This window comes from Pinus tabuliformis, chromosome 2_2, assembly GCF_031772625.1.
Source record: "Pinus tabuliformis cultivar Carrire ecotype Pingquan chromosome 2_2, CPIR1, whole genome shotgun sequence".
Lineage (NCBI taxonomy): Eukaryota > Viridiplantae > Streptophyta > Pinopsida > Pinales > Pinaceae > Pinus > Pinus tabuliformis.
The window spans coordinates 804,288,141-804,311,138 of NC_142300.1; the positions used below are offsets into that span (position 1 = coordinate 804,288,141).

Here is a 22,998-nt window from a genome sequence, read left to right on the forward strand (position 1 = left end):
GAGATGAGGTCACAAAGTTGGAGCTAAATCCGCCCTACCCTGTGGGAGGACAAGAGAGAGAAAAGCAAGTTCGAGCGATGCCACACAAAGCCCACATTGGCTAATGCCGACTGCCCATCCAAGGGGACAAGATCACTGCTCACCGACGCACGCAACGAAACATCGCTTGAGGTATTTCAGTCGACCGCACCGCATGGGGCATGGATGACCAGCTCCACTGCTCCCTAGCATATTGCAGGGAGAGCGTTTGAATGGGATGCAATGCCCAGATAGTCGTGCCCTCAACCGAGGCCTCGGGCGCAAATTGCATTCAAAAACTTGATGATTCACAGGATTCTACAATTCACACTAAGTATCGCATTTCGCTACGTTCTTCATCATAACAAGAGCCGAGATATCCGTTACCGAGAGTCGTTTCCACGTATTACCAAAAAATCAGCCACAAAACTGAATAGGGGCACCCCCACAACAAATGTAAGTCCAAGGGGAAAAAGGAGGAAAAACACAGGAGAGAAAGAGAAACAAAGGTGTCTAACCCCCTCACATGGGGAGGCTCAAATAGAGGACAATCTACCCCAGCCCCACGCCCTCGCAAAAAGGGGGGAAATGCGTGGAACAACGATCGAGAAGGACTAGGGTGGCCACCCCGGGAGCTCGCACTGCTTTTAGCCCTTCCCCGACACCAGCCCACAACAATTCCACCTTCTCTCCTTAGAGCTAGGGACCGAAAGGAAGAAAAGGGTAGAAAACAAAGCATAAACAAAGCACAAGCCTCCCAAGCCCCGTGCCTTTGGCAAAAGGGGGGAATTGAAGGGGACGACGATCGAGAAGGATGAGGGTGGCCACCCTGGGAGCTCGCACTGCATTTTGTCCTTCCGGAAGACCAATCCACAACAATCCCACCTTTTCTCCATAACGCTAGGGGCCACGAGGAAGAAGGGAAGAAAACAACAAGAGAGAAAGGGATATGTCAACCATGGCTACCGGCTCACAAGAGGAGGCCTCAAACATAGAACAAGCTTCCCCAACCCCGTGCCTTCACAAAAAGGGGGGAATTGTAGGGGACGGCGATCGAGAAGGACTAGGGTGGCCACCTTGGGAACTCGCACTACTTTTCGTCCTTCTCGAACACCAATCCACAACAATCCTGCCTTTTATCTGTAAAGTTAGGGGCCGAAAGGAAGAAGGGAAGAAAAAAACATGAAATAAAGAGAGATATCAAATGCGTCCACCAGCTCATAGGGGGAGGCTCAAACAGAGAACAAGCTTCCCCACCCCCATGCCTTTGCAAAAAGGGGGGGAACTACAGGGGACGGCAATTGAGAAGGACTAGGGTGGCCACCTTCGGAACTCGCACTACTTTTCATCCTTCCTAAACACCAATCCACAGCAATCGCACCTTTTTTTCGTAAAGCTAAGGGGCCAGAAGCAAGAAGGGAAGAAAACAACAGGAAATCAAGAGATATCAAACGTGGCTACCGGCTCACAAGGGGAGGCTCAAACAGAGAACAAGCTTCCCAAACCCCGCGCCTTCGGAAAAGGGGGGAACTGCAGGGGACGGAATCGAGAAGGACTATGGTGGCCACCCTGGGAACTCGCACTGCTTTTCGTCCTTCCCGAACACTAATCCACAACAATCCCACCTCTCCTCCGTAAGGCTAGGGGCAAAAGGAAGAAGGGAAGAAAACAATACCAAAGAAACAAAGGTCCCAATAAAAGAGAGAAGCTCAACAACATGCCAAGCAGATGTCCGCTAACCAAAAAGAAATCAAACAAGGCACCCAATCAAAAAGGCGCCCCACCTCTTCACACCCTCCCACATGAATTCAGCACAACACCCTTTCCAGCTTTACAACATAGCAAACAAAAAATCAAATAAATCACAACCCAAAATTGACCAACAGAAAAGATGAGGGCCATGATGAGAACAGTGTTTGGAGCACGTCACTGAGAGGCAAACAGCACCCCAACCCAGTGGCACAAGGCTTCAAACGACAAATAGACTACTGCCCATAACACAAACCCACCCCGCTATTGCACCCCTCCATGTACAAAACACCCAACAACCTTTCCAGCGAGAGAGTCAACGGGGGTCAAAGAATCAAACTCCAAAGAGGAGTTGTCACAGACCGACACTAAACGCTGGAGAAAGTTGCGGGCCACAAATACATCGATGGTGCAAGGCCACTAGAGAGAGGGACGTTCGCAAAGCACACACCACGAAACGAAGAAATGATGCAATTCCAAAAAAAACCCACAATCCAAAGGGATGAACAAAGACACAACCCGCTACTTCTTTTTCCCTAAGAAGGGGAGTGGCTCACGAGAGGACGAGGAATTCCCTCGACGGCAAAGGCATGAGATAAGATTGCCACCCTCATGCCCGTCGGCGGGGAAAATTGCGATCTCGATGGAGCTCAGACCGAGGAATGGGTTTTTCATTACCTGGACACCCAACCCTTTCACGAGGGCATGTCGAGGAGCGGTCGAGAGGGACTAGGGTGGCCAGCCCAATGGGTTGAACTACTCTTCATCCATCCCATACTGACCACACCCTGAAAATCTCCCCTCACGGAAGGTTTGAGCTACCAGGGGCGCGCGCAACCACTCCCTCGACCCAACCACCAGCGAAAAAGCTCACCCAAGCAACACATGAACCGCCGCCGCCTTTTCGAGAGAACCAACTATGGAAGCCCGCACCCTTGGCCAATGCCTTCTAACGAAAAAAAGACCAAGCACCACCATTACGAATGAGTACAAATTTATCCATCGTATTTACCAAGCACCTCAACTCTGCAGCAACCATGCCCGGCCGAACAGATCGTCGAAAGGGCTCCTAAGAAACAAGCTTCCGAACCCCCTGCAGAAACACATTGGGGGGAAGAAAAACAAAGGATGGGTGGGACAAGCATGAGCATGGCGTGCAAGCACACATGAAAAAACAAGCGTTACCTCGAGAAAAGCAACCAATAATGTTCCCGCCAAACACCAAACCCGCTCCCCTAGAGATGCACCACAAAGTCCCACATTGCAATCGACGCCCAACCAACCCGAACCAAAAAAGAAAACCCCTGCTATCAATGATCCTACCACAGGTTCACCTACGATAACCTTTTTATGACTTCTCCTTCCTCTAAGTGATAAGGTTCAATGAACTTCTCATGACGTCGAAGGTGGCGAACCGCCATCGTCGACGCAATCCGAACACTTCACCGGATCATTCAATTGGTAGGAGCGACGGGCGGTGTGTACAAAGGGCAGGGACGTAGTCAACACAAGTTGATGACACGCACTTACTAGGAATTCCTCGTTGAAGACCAATAATTGCAATGGTCTATCCCCATCACGATGCAATTTGAGAAGATTTCCTGATCCTCTCGAACCAGGAATAAAAACTCGTTGGCTGCATCAGTGTAGTGCACATGCAGCCAGAACATCTAAGGGCATCACAAACCTATTATTACCTCAAACTTCCATGGCCTAAATGACCATAGTCCCTCTAAGAAGCTGGCCGCGAAGGGGAACCTCCACGTAGCTAGTTAGCAGGCTGAGGTCTCATTCGTTATCGGAATTAACCAGACAAATCGCTCCACCAAATAAGAACAGCCATGCACCACCACCAATAGAATCAAGAAAGAGCTCTCAATCTATTAATCCTTACTATGTCTGGACCTAGTAAGTTTGCTCGTGTTGAGTCAAATTAAGCCACAGGCTCCACTACTGGTGGTGCCCTTCTGTCAATTCCTTTAAGTTTCAGCCTTGCGACCATACTTCCCCCGGAACCCAAACAATCTGATTTCTCAGAAGGTGCTAGCGGAGTCCTTAGAGCAACATCCATGGATCCCTGGTCGGCATCGTTTATGGTTGAGACTAGGACGGTATCTGATCATCTTTGAGCCCCCAACTTTCATTCTTGATTAATGAAAACATCCTTGGCAAATGCTTTCGCAGTGGTCCTTCTTTCATAAATCCAAGAATTTCACCTCTGACAATGAAATACGAATGCCCCCGACAGTCCCTATTAATCATTACTCCGGTCCTGAAGGCCAACACAATAGGACTAGACTCCTATCACATTATTCCCTGCTAGTGTATTCAGAGCATAAGCTTGCTTTGAGCACTCTAATTTTTTCAAAGTAACAGCGCCGGAACTGCGAACCAGCCAATTAACGCCAGGAGCATGTCACCGACAAAAGGGATGGAAGGGCAGATGCACACTGAGTAGGCAGACCAACCTTTACGACCCAAGATCCAACTACGATCTTTTTAACTGCAAAAACTTAAATATACGATATTGGAGTTGGAATTACCGCGGCTGCTGGCACCATACTTGCCCTCCAATGGATCCTCGTTAAAGGATTTAGATTGTACTCATTCCAATTACCAGACTCGATGAGCCCAATATTGTTATTTATTGTCACTACCTCCCCATGTCAAGATTGGGTAATTTGTGCGCCTGCTACCTTCCTTGGATGTGGTAGCCGTTTCTCAGGCTCCCTCTCCGGAATCGAACCCTAATTCTCCGTCACCTGTCACCACCATGGTAGGCCTCTATTCTACCATCCAAAGTTGATAGGGCAGAAATTTGAATGAAGCATCGCCAGCACAAGGGCTGTGCGATCCGTCAAGTTATCATGATTCATCGGAGAAGCAGGCAAGCCTGCACTGGCCTTTTATCTAAAAAATGCATCCCTTCCAAAGAGTCGGGACTTGGTGCACGTATTAGCTCTATAATTACTATGGTTATCCAAGTAGTATGGTACCATAAAAAAAACTATAACTGATTTAATGAGCCATCCGCAGTTTCACAGTCTGAATTAGTTCATACTTAGACAGTCATGGCTTAATCTTTGAGACAAGCATATGACTACTGGCAGGATCACCCAGGTAGCACCCTCCCACTTCAAAGGGCATTCCGGGCGCTCTCTTACCAAGAGCCAACCTGAACACCCATCAAGTCAAAGAGATGTCAAAATATCATGTAAAACTTTTATGCCTTGCACCTCTTGCATCCAAAGAAGGAAGCACACGCAACATGCCAAGGACATGGCGAACACATGGGCCAACCTGCCAAGCCACAACGCACCAAGGCCACTCCGAAGTTTGCAGCCATGGCCCAACCAACAAGAAAACGAGCGATCACTCACCCACTCCCTTAGAAATTCCTCCAGAGGCCTCCACGCCCCGCACCGAGGCCACCTAGGAGTCCACCCGGATAGCAGCGACGATGGACCTCGATCTCCTGACCGCCTGCGGCAGCCTCGATGCGAAGGAGAAGGAAGGAAATAAAAAGAGGATGACTGACCGCACAAATCCTATCATAGAGAAGCCATACAAACCTCCCCGCCCCGCACCGATGCCACCTAGGAGTCCACCCGGACAGCAGCAACAGTGGACCTCGATCGGATGATCGCCTGTGGCAGCCTCGACACAAAGTCAAGGGAAGGAAATCATACAAGACAAACCAAGCCCGCAACCTCCCTTAGAAATGCCCCCCAACCCACCCCTCCCCACCCTGCATAGGGGCCACCTAGGAGTCCACCCGGACAACAGCAACGATGGAACTCGATCGCATGATCCCCTGCGGCAGCCTCAATGCAGAGAGGAAATGGAAGGAAATAAAACAATACCAACCGAGCCCACAACCTCTCTTAAAAATGCCCCCCGACCCTCCACGCCACGCACCGAGGCCACCTAGGAGTCCACCCGCAATAGCAGCAATGATGGACCTCGATCACTTGACTGCCTATGGCAACCACGATGCGAAGGCAAAGGAAGGAAATAAATGCAAATCAAGAGGGTTGATACACAATACAAGAACACATATCCGAATAGGAGGAGGGATTGGGCAGCTCCACACCCCACGCACCCTATGTACAGGTAACCTTAGAGATTTCCCATAGCTTTACCGACCGGACGATGAATAATTTTCCCCTACGGCCACCTCCACGCAAAGGAGGGAGGTCGAAGCGTTCCAACTCGAAATGCCCCCAGATCCTCCATGCCATGCACCGAGGCCACCTAGGAGTCCACCCGTGACAGCAGCAACGGTGGACCTCGATCACTTGACCGCCTATGGCAACCATGATGTGAAGGAAAAGGAAGGAAATAAATGCAAATCAAGAGGGTCGCTACACAATACAAGAACACATATCCGAACAGGAGGAGGGATCGGGTAGCTCCGCACCCCACGCACCCTACGTACATGAAACCTAGGAGATTTCACACAGCTTTACCGACCAGACGATTAATAATTTTCCCCTATGGCCACCACCGTGCAAAGGAGGGAGGTCGAAGCGTTCCACCTCGAAATCATTCTTCCAGATATCCCCCACCATCGATGACTATAGTAGCAAGCCTCCTCCCCATTGGACCATGAGCGCATACACAATTGAAACAAAAAGTTCCCCCCAACCCTCCCCGCAGAGAGGCCACCTAGGAGTCCACCCAGACAGCAGGAAAGATGGACCTTGATTGCATGATCGCCTGTGGCAGCCTCAATGCAGAGAAGAAATGGAAGGAAATAAAACAAGACCAACCAAGCCCACAACCTCTCTTTGAAATGTGCCCCCTGATCCTCCACGCCACCCATCGAGGCCACCTAGGAGTCCACCCAGACAGCAGCAATGGTGGACCTCAATCACTTGACCGCTTGTAGCAACCATGATTCAAAGGCAAAGGAAGGAAATAAATGCAAATCAAGAGGCTCACTAAACAATACAAGAACATATCCAAATAGGAGGAGGGATCGGGCAGCTTCGCACCCCCCGCACCCTACATACAGGGAACCTAGGAGTTTTCCCATGGCTTTACCGACTGGACGATGAATACTTTTCCCCTACGGCTACCTCCATTCAAAGGAGGGAGTTCAAAGCGTTCCACCTCGAAATACTTCTTCCAGATAGCCCCCACCATCGTCATAGTAGGCCTACTCCCCATTGGACCAAGAGCGCATACACAATCGAAACAACAAATGCCCATAAATGTTGTGACTTAACATTTCCAACCGCAAAAGCCTGCCATGCACGCAAGATGAAAGGGAAAATCCGACCCCTCGATCAAACGTATGGGCCAACACATCTATCAAAACCTCAAACCCAACGCAACCACAAATGATGTGCACTTTGAAAGGAATGCCAACCCTTGACTTTACAATAAGGAGAACAACGCCTCACATCGCCCGACGGAATAAGCAAGCAAGAGGGAGGGTAGGTTGTTTACAACCAAAACCCTTCCACGTCCCTCTTAAACGTATGCATCTCAACCAAAAATGCCAACATGGAAAGAGTACAAGCACAAGACACTGGCACCATAAACAACCGAACAATGAAGAGGCTAGCCATCACAAGGAGCCACACCACAACAACCCATACAACTCCCAAAACTTGGAGCAAAAGGGGAATTGTTCACATATGCCTCCGAGGACAAGCATGGCCAACATTACCGCTCATGCACTACTGAGTGGGTATGGAGAGAAGATGAAAATCGGACACCCTACAAACGACCCAAGGCCATTCTTGAGGCAAACCCAAAAAACCAACTCAATTACCAACCCACCTTTCACACAGAAAGAAAAACCCTCCGCACCAAATAGGGAGGGGGTGAAAAACATAACGAGGAGCCAATTTCAATGGAGCCACAAATGGCTACCTAGCCCAATAAAAATTCTCTACTCGCAACAACCAAGGGGCACGATAGCGACATAGGCACGACCGAGTTTTGGGGCTTCCATCTGGGACCGCAACAACGAAGGCTCAAAGGAGCACCGAGAAAACTTTCAACATTCTTATCATTGGGATGGGAAAGAGGGACGGGGATGAGCATGGCCCACATTACCGCTCATGTGCTACCGAGTGGGGATGGAGAGAAGACGAAAATCGGCCGCCCTACAAATGACCCAAGGCCATCATTCGGGAAAACCCGACAAAGCAACTTGATTACCAACTCACCTTCCACACTGAAAGAAAACCTGTCACTGGTATCTTCTGGAGGGGCGCGGGGGGGGATGAGGACGAGCCAAGGAGTCACACCACAACAACCCATGCATCTCTAAGAACTTGGAGAGCAGAAGGGGAATTGTTCACATATGCCTCCCAAGACGAGCATGGCCAACATTACCGCTCATGCGCTACCGAGTGGGGATGGAGAGATGATGAAAATCGGACACCCTACAAATGAACCAAGGCCATCGTTCAGGAAAACCCAAAAACACAACTCGATTACCAACCCGCCTTTCACATAGAAATAAAACCTATCACTGGTATCATCTGGAGGGGCACAAGGGGATCAAGACAATCCAGGGAGCCAAACCACAACAGCCCATACAACTCCAAGAACTTAGAGAGCAATTCTCCACATTTTCCTTTCAGGACGAGCATGGGCAACATTACCGCTTCACCATTACAGCTTCCTCTTGGATATAAGAAGCTCTTGCTGAGTCCGTCACTAGTTGAAAATCCAGCTAACACGCCCTTGTGGTCGGCCGAAGCGTCTATCATTGAAGATAAACCATCTGAATCCACACCAGACGAAAGTCAAAAGGTCGAGGCAGAAGTTGACCCAGTCTGGCCTTCAGAGGATCCATCATCAGATGATACAATCACCCAAAGAACAAGAACGACACCGTTCAAATTCTCTTGATAAGCACAGACTCCGATGAGCATGTGGTCAGTCTACCTGTTCCTTTACCACAGGAAGGAAGTTCATCACAGTCATATCCGGCTATCTATTCGGTCCCACCTCCAAGAAACTTGGTTGTTTCCTTTGATTGGAATCTACTAGGCAGACCTCGTTTAACGGCTAGTGTACCATTTCGAATCATTGCTCAAATATATAGAATGGTCATGGCCAGTACCATCATAGATGAAGGGGCTTCTGTGAGTATCCTTTCCTCAACTGCTTGGAAAGTGCTTGGTTCGCCATCGCTTTTGCCTGAGATGAGAAATCTAACAGGATTTGAAAAAGGAACCAGTCGACCATTAGGGATCCTCCCCAATGTTCTGATAACATTGAGAAGGAAAACCGTTCACATGAACGTAATGGTAGTCCAAGGACCCCTGGATTATAATCTACTCCTTGGACGAGACTATATTTATTGCATGGGAGCCATTGTCTCCTCACTCTTTAGAGTAATGTGTTTTCCGCATGAAGGAAGCATGGTAAAGCTTGTAGACTAGCTTCCATTCCCCGGTTCACACATAGCAAATAGTCATATACCAACCTTGAATGGTCTTTTCACGCAAGGAATGTCTCATCAATCCCCAGTCCGTCCTCCTGATGAGCGTGAGTGATTCGGAGGATATGACTGAAACCCAGGGGGCATGCACCCTGGCCTGTTTCGACAGGAAAACCTTGGGTATATGGTAGGTTTCCGCGGAGGATATATGACTAGCTGACACACCCGTCCATTTTGGAAAATTGGATTAGACCAGAATAGGATACCTCTGTTATAAGGTAGGCCTTTCCCCATAGAACAAATGTTTTTTCTGAAAATTGAAAGGTAACCTGAAAAGGTAGGCCTTTCCCGATAAAATAAATGTTTTGTCTGCAAATTGAGGGGTAACCTTGAAACTCTGCTTCACTATACCTGGGGGCATGCAAACCTTTTGGCATGCAAGTGAAGAGCAACCATTTAATTTTTTTCAAATTTATAGGTGCTCTAACCCATTAAACTTGTAGGATTGGTCGTTTCCTAACTTGCATAAAGAAAGGATGCGGGGCAAAGCTTTGAAAAGATGCCATTTATATATGAGACATCCTTATTATATGACTGGATTAATTGAGTAGTTTTAACGCGGAATTCAAGCTCGTTAAAAAATAAACATAAGCAATGAGAAAATGTTCCCCCAGAGTTTAAGCTCATTAAAAAATGAACCAATTTCTGGTAAATAACCTTCGTGAGTGTATTATAACCAGCCTTTGAAGCCTTGGTCATGTTCTCATCATCACCCGCACTCTGTATTGGTCGATCATTCACCTCCATTTGATTGTTTACCTTTTTTGAGGAACAGCTGCAAAGAGTGATCTTGTTAGCCATCCTTGTGACATTGCCGTGATTGGAAAATTCCAAACCTTACCTGGAATTAACTGCTTTCCTCAAAAAACAAGTCTCCTTTAAGCTCTTTTCAACTGACTCATAAAATATGAAAAGAGTGCCGAGCAATTGGCCTCTCCAGCTCGTTAAAGGGTCAGGAAGTGCTATCCCTCCTTTAGATTTTAATCTTTTTGGACTTGAGGGATTATTACACAAAAATATCGAGCGCTTGTTTTGTTCGGCTCGTTAAAAGTACCAAAAATTCATCCCTTTTGTATTGTTTTATACTTTCTCAGAATCAAGGGATTATATGACGAAAAATTATTATTGGAGTTTTCTTTACGTCCCTTTTTCATACTCTCTAAAATTGAAAATGACCGAGTTATCCTTGTCGTTGAACTCGTTAAAACCGAATAGCGACAAACTTGTCCATACAGACAAGAATGAGTTTCACTATCGCTAGGCTCATTAAAACATAGCGATGGGTTTGACTGAAGGGAAAATTATAGAACAAGCATATGTTAACCTCCTCAAGCTTGACAAAAATAAATAGGTACTGCTCAGCAATGACTGGGGAAAATTTGGGAAGAAAACTTGAAGAAACTTTATCGGTAGCAAGTCGCTCTTGAACATGACACTTTCACTCCGCATCCGAGTCGGGTTGGGTTGTTCCATTCATTGGTCACATCACCATGGTTCTGTCACACCATCCATATTTGGGGTTAATGCTACCGATCCATCATGTCAGTGTCGCCGATATGTTCAAGAGAAGTCGCTCAGAGAATTCACCTGTGCCTCACCCACTGTAATACATTTACGCTCCATTCTTTCATGACCGCCACCCTGAACCTTATATCACCAGATCGTTTTCACCTCAATTAAAATCATTTGCTCTGTTCCGTGTCATTGATGTGGGATTCACTAAGGCCCTCCTATGACGGATCACTTCTTGTCCACATCAACTTATTATCTAATAAGTCGATCTAGGAACAACCCTTTCAGTACTTTGAAGCTTGCATGCCTCAATGGTAAGTTTCTCATTTCCAGCGACAGGTTTACATCAATGGCATTTGATCGAAAGATTTTGCGTGGTGTTCAACACCAAGTCCCTTATTCACACCATGTGAATTGTACTGTAGTACCTTGAGGGTCATCATCATTATCGGTGATTCCTCTCGTGCCTGTTAACAGCTTACATCATTGGCTGGTAATCAGGCGATGTCTTTCCATGTCCGACTCCAAAACATCTCTCACATGGATCAACTTGTACTTTGAGTGAAGATCAAATGAGATTGAAGACCCCGGATCTAGTTTCATCCATCTGGGCTACGATATATACTCAGGAAAATAAAGACATCAAATGTACATCATTACTGCATAGATAATCATCCAACCTAAGGGATGATGGCTCTACCAGAATCATCATTCTACACTCAGACGATTGTCTATCCTATGTACATGAAAATGAATTTATAAATATGAGCATGGGAATGCCTGCCTCAGCTAGATCATGAAAATATTATGAAGATAATGTATTGTATCGTATCTTATTACAGGTCACCTTCCATCTTGAAAAAACTTCAGATCCTCATGATAAAGCATTTCACCCGACATCAACAGATTAACGACGTCATGCTTTAGGGGGCAACTGTTATAGACATTTTTGGGCACTGCAACCGCATCATAAATTTCCATAAACCAAGGGCTCTTAAGTCCCTAAAATTGTTGTTCCAACCTCTAAAAGAACAAGGTCAACTGATTACATCTTCTCCCATAAGTTCTCCATGAAAAACTGCTCAGAACTGGTCAAAACTGGACCATCTCACCTGCTCCATGGTCAAAGTGCACTACATCCCACCTAAATACAATTAGGAGGTGCGATGCATCTTGAAAAGCCCTTCTATGGGGTGCGATGGTGAGAGTTGACAAATGGCAAGGTCAATCTGCAAGGTGGAGGATCATGGAATCTTCCAGAAACTTCTCGTGTGACACTTGCCTCTCTACATTCGCCCAGGGATGAGTAAGAGATCATCAATCTCCAAGTGGAATCAGGAAATATCAGAGAGAGGACACTAATCAAATCTCAAAAGCTGACTCACCCCCCTTGCAAACATCTATATATGGATCCCTCATCCCAGAGATCCAGAGGCTGGAATTTTGTATCTTGTAGGGAAGTGATGTTGGTTTCTTGGTGCAATATCATAGTGTTGGGTGATCTAAGCTTTTCATGAGGTGAAGAAGGGCTTTCGTGCTGAGAGGATGATGCTGGGTCAGAACAATTGGTTGTAATCCTCTTTGCTTCTCTTGATTATTAATAAAGCTATTCAAGTTTTTCTCCACATTCTTGTATGATTGATGATATATGCATTTGTGTGGTCAATATATATCTGGTCCTATATTTTTTATGATAATATATCTATGTTATTGGATAGTGTTATGCTACTTTGATTCTACATGTGCTCTTTGAAACTGGGTAGACAAGGAAGCGAGTGGCAAAGATCTATCAAAAGGGAGAGGAATCAAGCAAGGAACCAAGCACAAGACAGAGGTTGGTCTCCTTCATTCCCTTCTTATCTATTTCTTGTAAAGGAAAACAAAAGTAGTTTTAGTTTTTTTGTTTCTAAGGTAGCTACCAGCCTTAGTGGGACTAGCAGCTCTGCATAGACACTAGATTTCCCGATAACAACTCTTGCTGAAATAAACTACTTAGTATAAGGTTGTAGTAAAAAATAGAAGAAAAACAACAATCACAAATACTCTGACGCTTCACTGGCAATGGCAACAAAAAGATGGTGGGCTCCAATATTGCAGCAATGATGCTGCAACTCCTAGGACTCCCTTCTATACTTTTGTCAACCCGGTTTTTCGTAACAAACTTGGAAGCGATGGTGTTGTATGCACAAGTACTAGCTCTTGTTGTAGGCTGTCACTTGATCAGCTAGCACAAGTTTGCTAGGACCTTAAGCCAACTTCTATGAGCTCTTAGAAGAATATTTTAACTGTGATGGATGAAAGCTACCTCAAAGGAGGCTAGTCTACTGGTAGAAAGAAGATGAAAGCTGAAAGGAAATGCAAACCCTAGCAAACCCTAGTTTTACTTACTAGCCCTACTAATGCAATAAAAGAGATGAAAGTTGTTGAAATGGATGCCATTGACTCTTGTAAAGGTAAAATTCATGTGACTAATCTACTTCTGAAGGAAAATCTAGAAAAAGCATCTTTTTGTATTTTTGAGTAACTTTGCAGATTTATTATGCATGTGCTTTAACTATTTTTGACTATGCAGAGGTTGGTTGGCGAAAGGAAATGGAGTAGGCACTTGCAGGAGGTTGGGAAGGTGAGAAGATGGCCTAAGGGGTCCCTAGCACCCTTCTAGAGAATTCCACAGTGATCATATCTCGAAAAATTACTCACATAAACTTCTACAGGAAGTCTGCAGGGGTTCTACAGGATGTTCTAGAGGAAGTTCTACAGGAACGACCGAAAGAGGATTTTAGGGGATTGATGGAGAAAAGATGGTGGGGAAGTGGAAATGAAGGGTGGATAAGGCTATTAGGAGGTGTGGGACCTGGTAAACGAAGTTTAGGAGTGATGAAGATAGTTGGATTTGCTCAAGGATGGAGAAAGCAATGTTGCACAAAAATATAGAAATTAGGGAAAATCGGGAAAGTGTAGCAAATGGAGGGTAGGAATCTTGGGCTAGGGGTTAGAATAGGTTGGATGATGGAGGAATGGTAGGTAGGAATGTATTACAGGTACTCTGCACACTATTTTCCAAAACTAATCGAACAAAGACTGGAAAAACCAAAGATCTATACACTTTGACCTAATCTGACCTAACAACCAGAAACATGATGAACAAAAGTTTATAGATAGGAAATCATGCAAGGTAGCTATGGAAACTAAGCAAGAATAGATCTAAACATGCAAGTACAACTGGTATCAAATTTTCCAACTAAAAATCTAACACTAGCAATTGCATAGAAAGGCAAGAATAGTGTTTTTGTGGCAGCAAGTATGCCTTGGTCTCATCTCATGGTCCCAAGGAGGGAGAGATGAGATCAAGGATTGCTTGATGGCCTTTTTGCAGATCTTTTCTATTACCAAACTGTCAAATCAACCTGAAGCATGAAAAGATATTTTAATCATCAAAAGAAACCTAAGTAACAAAGCAAGATCTTAACCTAGATAACAAAAATTATCCTATGAATGCAAGGAAAACTCATAAAAGTACACAAAGGAGGTACTAGCACTTGGGTTGGGACCAACCCCAAGAGCTACAGCCTCCTAAGAAAGCTTAGATCTGGTGCAAAGGGAAATTCATCTCCATTACTCAAAAAATAATAGTCATATCACAAAACTGTTTAGAACAAGAGCTCGAAAATGAGCTGAAATGTAGAGCTACACTCAAGTGAAAAAAATAAGTGTTCAATAGCTAACCTACCAGGCTTGAAGCCTTCCTACTTATGCAACATGAGGACTCCCAATAGTCTTCCTTAAATTTAGGGGCTTGGCTATTCAAGACTACAGTTAATTAGCCACTTCACAAAACCTACTTAGCTGCCCCTTGAAATCAACTTTGGTGGGCTGTTGAACTCTGAGTTGATGGTGGAGAACTTGAGGAAGGGGTAATTTAGTGTAGGAGACACCCTTCCTACAAATACTCAGCCTTGTTCCTTCGTATTTGGCTATCAGCTTGCTCATAAATGCTTGACCTTGGTCCAAAAGATGTCCAAAAATCTGCAATAAGCACGTATTAGACTTTATAGTCAAGTGACTATTCTCATTCATCAATTAACAAAAATATATTCAAAAGCATGCATAAAACTATGAATAATGGTGGATTAATCAAGAATAATAGGCAAAATGAGCCCATAAAATTACCCATTTTTGGGGCTCATAAAAAAAAATACGAGATGAACAAAAACTAGAATTATCTATATACTATCCCAAATGCAGGAAGAAACATGATTTGAAAAAATTTCCCTTAGATAACGTGCAAATTTTTGGGTTTTGTACAAAAAACCATGACAATAAAGACTGTACAAAAATGAAAATTTTGTAGAATTACAATTTGGAAGCTAGTGCAGAAATGGAAAACATGTATTTCATGGGAGTTAGAAGACCATGGCAACCAAGACCTCCAGGTATGTATCAAAATCCAGCAAATTATAACACGCCTATTCAAAATTCTTGGAATGTTCCCATGCCATGGCAAAACTGGCCTAACCAACAACAGTAAACATACCCACAACAAGGATGGAGAGGATATTATTTTCCTCAACAATTTGCTCAACAGCAACCCCAACAATATCAACAACCATTTTCTCAACCATATACCCAACACTATTAGTCACAATATTCTTAGTATATCCACAAAATAACCTCTGCAACATGTACCTTATCAACAACAAAATCCTCAACAAGCATTACCTGCTCCTCCACAAATAAATCCACCACAGCTCCAACTACCATCCAACCAACCACCTCGACCCACACAGTTACTAGCTAAACCCATAGCTAACCTAAACAACTGAATAGATAGACCAACTTATAGAGTAGATGAGGGACCTTCATACCCAACTCTACCATTGCAAAACATCAAACTAAGGTCAGGTCAGACATTGCATAAAGAACCATCCCCTGTTCAAACATAGTTGCAACAAGAAAAACAAAATGATGAAGAAGAAAATCAACAACGTAGCAAACAAAGTGAACCAATACAAAACAATTTGGAACAGAATCAACAAATCAAAACACTCCAACCACCTCCATTTCCAGAAAGATTACTTCAACCAAGATCACCCACACCATTGCCACAATTTGATGTTCTTGATGAATTGAGGAATGTATATATCAAAATGCCATTACTCCAGGCAATCAAGGATATCCCGATTTATACCAAAGCAATTAAAGAGTTGTGTCTCAAGAAGCCTGCAAAGAAAAGATTTGACCCAAAAACAATACATGTCATAGGTAACTTAGCAAGCTTGATGTCAAATATTATTTCAATGGAGAAATATGTCGACCTAGGCATACCAAGAGTCATAGCCATTATCAATAAAATTTCAATTCCAAACACTTTGATAGATACGTTATGACATTAGACACAATGAAAAATTTGCAGCTAACAAAATTGCAGACAACCCTAATTGTTTTGGAATTAGCCGATCGTTCTAAAGTCATTCCTAAGGGGGTGCTAGAGGATATAATTGTCTCACTAGATTATTGGGAGTATCTAGTCGATTTCTTGGTACTCCAACCCAAATCAAACTTAGGAGGACATCCGATTATACTGGGCAAACCCTGGTTGGCAACTGCTGATGCATTTATTGGATGTAGATCTAGTAATATGATCATTTCTAGAGGCACAAAAAGAAAACAACTTACCTTGTATCCATTAGCACAAGCCCTAGCTATAACACATAACTTATGGCTTGTTGACAAGTACAATGATCAAGAAGAAATATACTTTGTGCTAAGCATAAACCAAATGTATGACATTGAGGAAAACAACAATGCAGATTTAGTGGAAATGCTTATTTCGAAATGAACAATACATTACTGCAGATTACATGTTGGCACAAAGTTTTCAAGAAACATGCATGATGTACTCATTGAAAGCAATATTTAATGAGCTTTTTCCAATCAATTCCATTACAAATATACAAAGCAAGACTATAGAAATCAGTCGTGGAAAAACATTGAACATTGGCGCATTTCTAGAAACATATCAGGAACAAAAATTGATTCATTTTTTAAACAAATACCAAAAATCATTCGCTCGGGACTACATGGATATGCAAGGAATTCACCCAGAAACCTTCACTCACCACATCTATACAGACACTAGTATTCAGCCAGTGAGGCAGCCACAGAGGAGAATGGACCCTATGCTTAAAGAAATTGTCAGAGATGAATTGCAAAAGTTATACCCCATATTTGACAGCCAATGGGTATCACCGTTAGTAATAGTACCCAAGAATAATGGTAAATGGCAAGTCTACATTGACTACATAGAGCTAAATAAAGCCACCCTTAAAGAGTATTTTCCATTGCCTTTTATTTACCAAGTAATGGATACTTTTGCTGGGAAAAAGTCATTTTCTTTCTTAGATGGCTTTAGCAGGTACAACGAGATCACCATAGCATCAAAAGACCAAGATAAAAAAGAATTTACATGTCCTTGGGGAACATATGCTTACAATGTGTTACCATTTGGCCTATGTAATGCTCCAGCAACATTTCAAAGAGCAGTATTAGCGATTTTTTCAGATCTGGTCCATGAATGTGTTGAGGTATATATGGACGATTTTTCATTATATGGAGACTCCTTTGACCACTCTTTGCAAAATATTGAAAAAAATTTACAACGATGTATAGAAACAAACTTGTCCTTAAGCAATAAAAAATGTTACATGATGGTGAATGAAGGAATAGTCTTAGGGCATCACATCTCATCCAAAGGAATTGAAGTATATTAAACCAAAATACAAATCATTGTTGAATTGCCAATTCCAACAAATCAAAAATATGTAAGAAACTTTCTTGGTTATGCAAGTTATTACAGGTGATTTATTGCAAACTTTAATAAGATAGCTTTGCCTTTGTTTAAACTTCTTGCAAAGGATATAACATTTGATTGGAATGGTAATTTTCAAATTGCTTTTGAGAAACTCAAAGAAAAATTATCCACTGCTCTAGTTTTGATAGGATCTAATTGGACACTACGTTTTCATATCTCGACTGATGCATCAGTCACTGCAATAGGGGTTTCATTAGGCCAAAAATAAGATGGTTCAACATATTCCATCTATTTCATTAGCAATAATTTCACCCCTACAGAATTTAATTACACAGTTACAGAAAAGGAAATTCTCGCAATAATACATGTAGTGAAAAAATTTTGACACTACATAACTGGATATGAAGTCCTATTTCACACTGATCACTCCGCCATTCGATATTTAATGAACAAGACTATAACTAATGGCAGGATCACAATGTGGTTACTCTTATTGCAGGAATTCAATATCACCATACTGGATAGACCTGGGAAAGAAAATCACGTAGCAGACTACTTTTCTAGACTTCAAAATCCAGGTGAAGTTGTTCAAGTTGAAGATTCATTTCCCGATGAACACTTGTTTGCAATTTCAATTTTAACACCATGGTATGCTGACTTAGCTAACTACTTGTCCAGAGGAAAAGTTCCACCATCATTCAACTCAAAGGAAAAGAAAAGGCTGATCAAAAAAAGTGCAAGATACTCATGGATTAATGATCATTTATTTTACACTGGTTATGACATGATTATTAGAATATGCATTAGAGAGGATGAAATCATTGATGTACTAATCTCTTGCCATGATCAACCTTATGGTGGTGATTCTGCAGCAAAAAGGATAGCGCACAAAATTCTTAGCCTTGGCTATTATTGGCCATCATTTTTAAAGATATAAAGAAGTATGTAAGAAGTTGTGACAGCTGCCAACGCATGGGACGACCAACTTCCTCTGATGAAATGCCACTCCAGCCACAAGTGCATCTAGAGCCATTTGAAAAATGGGCTCTTGATTTTATCGAACCCATGAATCCACCATCCAAAGGTAAGAAGTACATCCTTGTATGTACCGACTATGTCACTAAATGGGCTAAAGCAAAGGCACTGGTAAGGCCAACTGAACAAAAAGTGGTCAATTTCCTATTTGAAGAAATTTTAGTTAGATATGGAGTGCCTAGAGAGATAGTCACAGACCAAGGGACTCAATTCACATCAAGACTGGTTCAAGAAATAACAGGTAAGTACCAAATCAAGCATAGAAGAAGCACGCCCTATCATCCACAGGCCAATGGCCAAGTGGAGTCTACAAACAAAACATTAGAAGGCATCATGACAAAAATAGTGGCCAAAAATAGGAATAATTGGGAGGACAAGCTCAATGAAGCACTTTGGGCATATAGGATTACTTGGAAAAATAAAATAGGGTTCTCACCCTACCAGCTAGTGTATGGTAAATAGGTCATGTTTCCAATACAATTCGAAATACATACATATAAATTGGCAGCAAACCTAGGGATGGACCTTTCAGAAGCTCGACAAGAAAGGATCATGCAATTAAACCAGCTTGATGAAATGAGACAAGAGGTCGTGTAAAGGACAACATGATTCAGCAGCAAAGAAGACAATGGCATGGCAAGATGATAAAGAAGAAGGAATTTCAAATTGGCGACTGGGCATTGCTCTTCGACTCCAAATTCAAGGATCATAAGGTTAAATTCACTACTCACTAGATGGGGCCTTATGAGATCCTTGAAATCTTTGAGAATGTATCAGTCAAAGTATCTTCAATCAACCAAGAAGGACAAACATATTGTCAATGGACACAGGCTCGAATCTACCATAAGCCCGTTGAAAGAGAAGATTTTATGAGAACTGTTTCACAGGAAGAGGAGGTACAACTACTAAAACAGTCAACTGTAATATCCAAACCTTAATTTGTTTTGATTTCAGAATAAAAAATAATAATAATAAATAAATAAATAAGATATATATAATTAAAAAACAAAAAGAAAATAATGTTTAGCTATGAAAACCAGATATGGCATAGACTAAACACGAATTCCTATGAGAAAACCAAGAAATTGGCTTGCAAGAATTCTTAGATTTTAATTTTGAGTACAAAAATCAGAAAAGAAAAAGTCATTTCAAATTGAATCTTAAGACCACAACATGATGACTTGAGGACAAGTCAAACCATCAGATGGGGAGAAGGAAGCTTGAACTTGTTCATGCTTTCCTATTTTCCTACAAATTTTATTTATCTCCACCAGAGAAAAAGGTTTGTCTTCATTTTTAGCAAGTCTTAAGAAAAAGGTTTTCAATCATTTCTCAGCAAGGGACTTGCAATCATAACTTCTCAGCAAGGACCTGTTCGAAAGAAACTTGTTATAACTTTAAGGTAAGGGAACTGTTTTGAGTACATTTTTACAATGGGACCTATTCAAAGGAAAACTACATTAGCAATAAGAAATCTTACATTCAAGATGAAGAAGATTAAAGACTAGAAAATAAAGATGGGCACCATTACATTCTGCCTACATATATCAAGCAACAACAACCAGCTCCAACACAAAGAAATATTGAAGGGATGTAAGAATTGTCATTTTTAGTATTTCAATTTCTTTTATTAATCTCAAATTTTAGATGATGAATTGTGATAATTATTGATTTTAGTTTCTAAATACCTAGCCTATCCTATATCATTCATTCTTTTATCCTAAGTCCTACCTTTTACCTATATCCTATAACTATAACCATTTCCTATTTTTGTCCTATTTCTGAACATACAATTCTATCTTGTATATATCCCTATTCTACCTTGTATATATTCCTTAATCCTATATAAACAATTCTAATCGACCCATAGTCATGGATACCAACATACCTATCCAAACTAAGACTGATTGCATACTTAATGATTGAATTTTTAAAGAGATCAAGTCATAACACATAGGATTTATAAGCTACAGTGTAGGTCATGAAGAATTTACGAAATTTGTATGGTTTTCAACCTACAAATTTCGTTTCTTTTAAGAAAATAATGATTAAGGTTAAGTGATCATAAAATAAATTTAATGGTCCAATCAGCAAGTCATCATAATTAATACTCTTATGACCTCAAAGCTATATAATGGGCTGCATATCAGGACACCAAAGGCTATCATTAACATGTGAGTGTGAACTATCATAACTATTTACGCTACTAGGACTCCACAAATATCATAGCCATTTATGCTATCAGGACTCCATAGCCATCATACCAATTTACGTTTCCAGGACTTTGGAAACATCATAAACACGTGCGTGTAAGTCATTTCACTACTGCCAAGAGTCTGAAAACATCATTAAAAACCCCTGAGAAGGATGCGTGGAGAAATTGAGGGTTTTAGTGCATGAACAGGCCGTGAATGAAGTAAGAAAACACATTCCCTGTAGAAATCACTGGACTAAGGAAAATTTATTTTGCAAGATAGCATTTTATGCATATGTTGACAATAACACTATCAACATACGAGTAAGAGGACACGACATCCACCAGAATTAAATTGAGGGAGATTTCGGCTTTATTGGCAGTGTCCTCCAAGAGTTACACATACAAATCAGGCCTAGGTAGTTGACTTACCATAAACTCTGGTAAAAAAAAATTGTTTTATAGCAAGAAGGACTATAGTAATTTTTTCTTACAATATGGTAGAATTCTTTACAAACTGTAAATTCCTTTCAAATACAGGATAACAAGACATAGTTTTTCCTTTCCTCTTATGGAAAATCGGGCAGAACCATTACAGTTTGACCCTTCCAGATATCATAAAGACTGTGTAGAGATACTTAGGGAAAAATGTTGGCTGTCATTTTTAGAAAAACACAGTGGGCATAACAAGCAAACAACAAAAGAATTTTCTTCTTCATTTAATGGGGAGAGGGAAGCTATAGGCAACCTGTCATTTAGGGTCTCAGAGGATACCATTGCTCAAGCAATTGGTATAAGCCCAGAAGGAGAAAAATACTTTAAAACCAAAGAATTTAAAGAGAAAACATGGGCACCTTTTATATCTAGGTCAAGATTATCAGCAGTTGATTGGAAATTAGGGGTTTGTAGAAGCTAGTTAATCCATCCATGGGATGAGATAGTTTATATAATTCAAAAAGTTATAACTTGTGAAGGTAGATTATGTGTTGTATTCCTATATCATATTAAGTTGTTGATGCATCTGAGAGGAGATTGTACTATAAGTCTTCCCTATTTTATTTTACAAAGCCTGACAAAAATGTCTAAGACTATGTAGAAGCAAAGGAAGAATAATGATACAAGTTTACATCATTTTGGCTTGATAAAATTTTTGATTGAAGCTGAATTACAAAAGATAGGTATAACATGGTAAAAATTCTCGATAACTAATGAATTTGTCACTGATGAGGAACAAAAAGAGTCACAAGAGGGACAATAGAATTTACAGGAGCAGCAACATGCAAAACCAATGATTGATGTAGATGCCATAGAGGAAAAATTTTCATAATTTAGACAAATCAATTCTATTCCATCTACCAGCAGTGTCAGGACAAGAAGAATGGTGAGGGAAGATGCTGAAAGAGCCAACCAAGAAAAAAAATTTACTTCTTACACAAGAAGATCCAGGAAAAGAAAGTTTGGCCAGCAAAGGAAAGTTTTGGAAGAGGATGATGTCCTACAACAAGCACAATATGACTATGTACAGGGACTAGAAGATAAAGAAAAGGAAAAAGAGCAACATGAACAATAGGTTTCAGGTAAAAAGAGAAGAAGATTGGAGAAAAAGGTTGAGAAGTTACAACAAGAGCTTAAGGAATCAGAAGTGTTAGAAAGAGTAATAAAAGCAGAAAATGAGACACTTAAAATACAAAGCAAAAAGCTTCAAGCAAAGAATGAAAAATTGAAGAAGAAAATTAAGAAACTCTCAACCTATAAAATACAAATTTGTAGGAAGGCCTACAAACTTTACAAACAAAAGAAAGAAATTAAGACCAAGTATCAAATCCTGAAAACAAAATATGAAGCAAAAATGAAGATAAATGTTCTACTTGAAGTAGCAGAGGCAGAGGTAGCAGCAGAAGACAACACTTGACAGGTTAGGACTTGATTGCATGAGGACATGCAAATTCTTAGGTTTGGGAGGATGTTGGTATCTAAATTTGACTGTCCATTCCATTCCAAATTCATCTTTTAACTATCATTCTTGGCCATTTAACCTTTATTATTCAACAATAATCCTTAGAAACTAAGTCATATGTTGTCATTTTCGTTATTTTGAGCTTGGGATTAATATTTGAAATTTTTATATTTAAATGACACTTTTTAGAAAAATCACAAGAAGTTGTAACAACCTGTGATTGCTTTATTGTTTGACATGTTGCAACACAAGTG

General features: G+C 41.7%; 3 non-coding genes across 3 annotated transcripts in view; all 3 read right to left on the bottom strand.

Moving 5' to 3' along the window:
• The window catches only part of LOC149195403 (25S ribosomal RNA), a 3,403-nt gene extending 3,391 nt beyond the window's left edge, over nt 1-12 (bottom strand). The window contains exon 1 of the ribosomal RNA XR_016255543.1: nt 1-12. This exon is cut by the window's left edge and continues 3,391 nt beyond it. This is a non-coding gene — a ribosomal RNA (25S ribosomal RNA).
• A 247-nt stretch (nt 13-259) lies between these two features.
• LOC149195404 (5.8S ribosomal RNA) lies at nt 260-413 on the bottom strand. The gene has a single exon (XR_016255286.1). It is a non-coding gene; the product is annotated as a 5.8S ribosomal RNA (ribosomal RNA).
• A 2,665-nt stretch (nt 414-3,078) lies between these two features.
• LOC149195405 (18S ribosomal RNA) lies at nt 3,079-4,890 on the bottom strand. The gene has a single exon (XR_016255449.1). It is a non-coding gene; the product is annotated as an 18S ribosomal RNA (ribosomal RNA).
• Between the last annotated feature and the right edge of the window lie 18,108 nt (nt 4,891-22,998).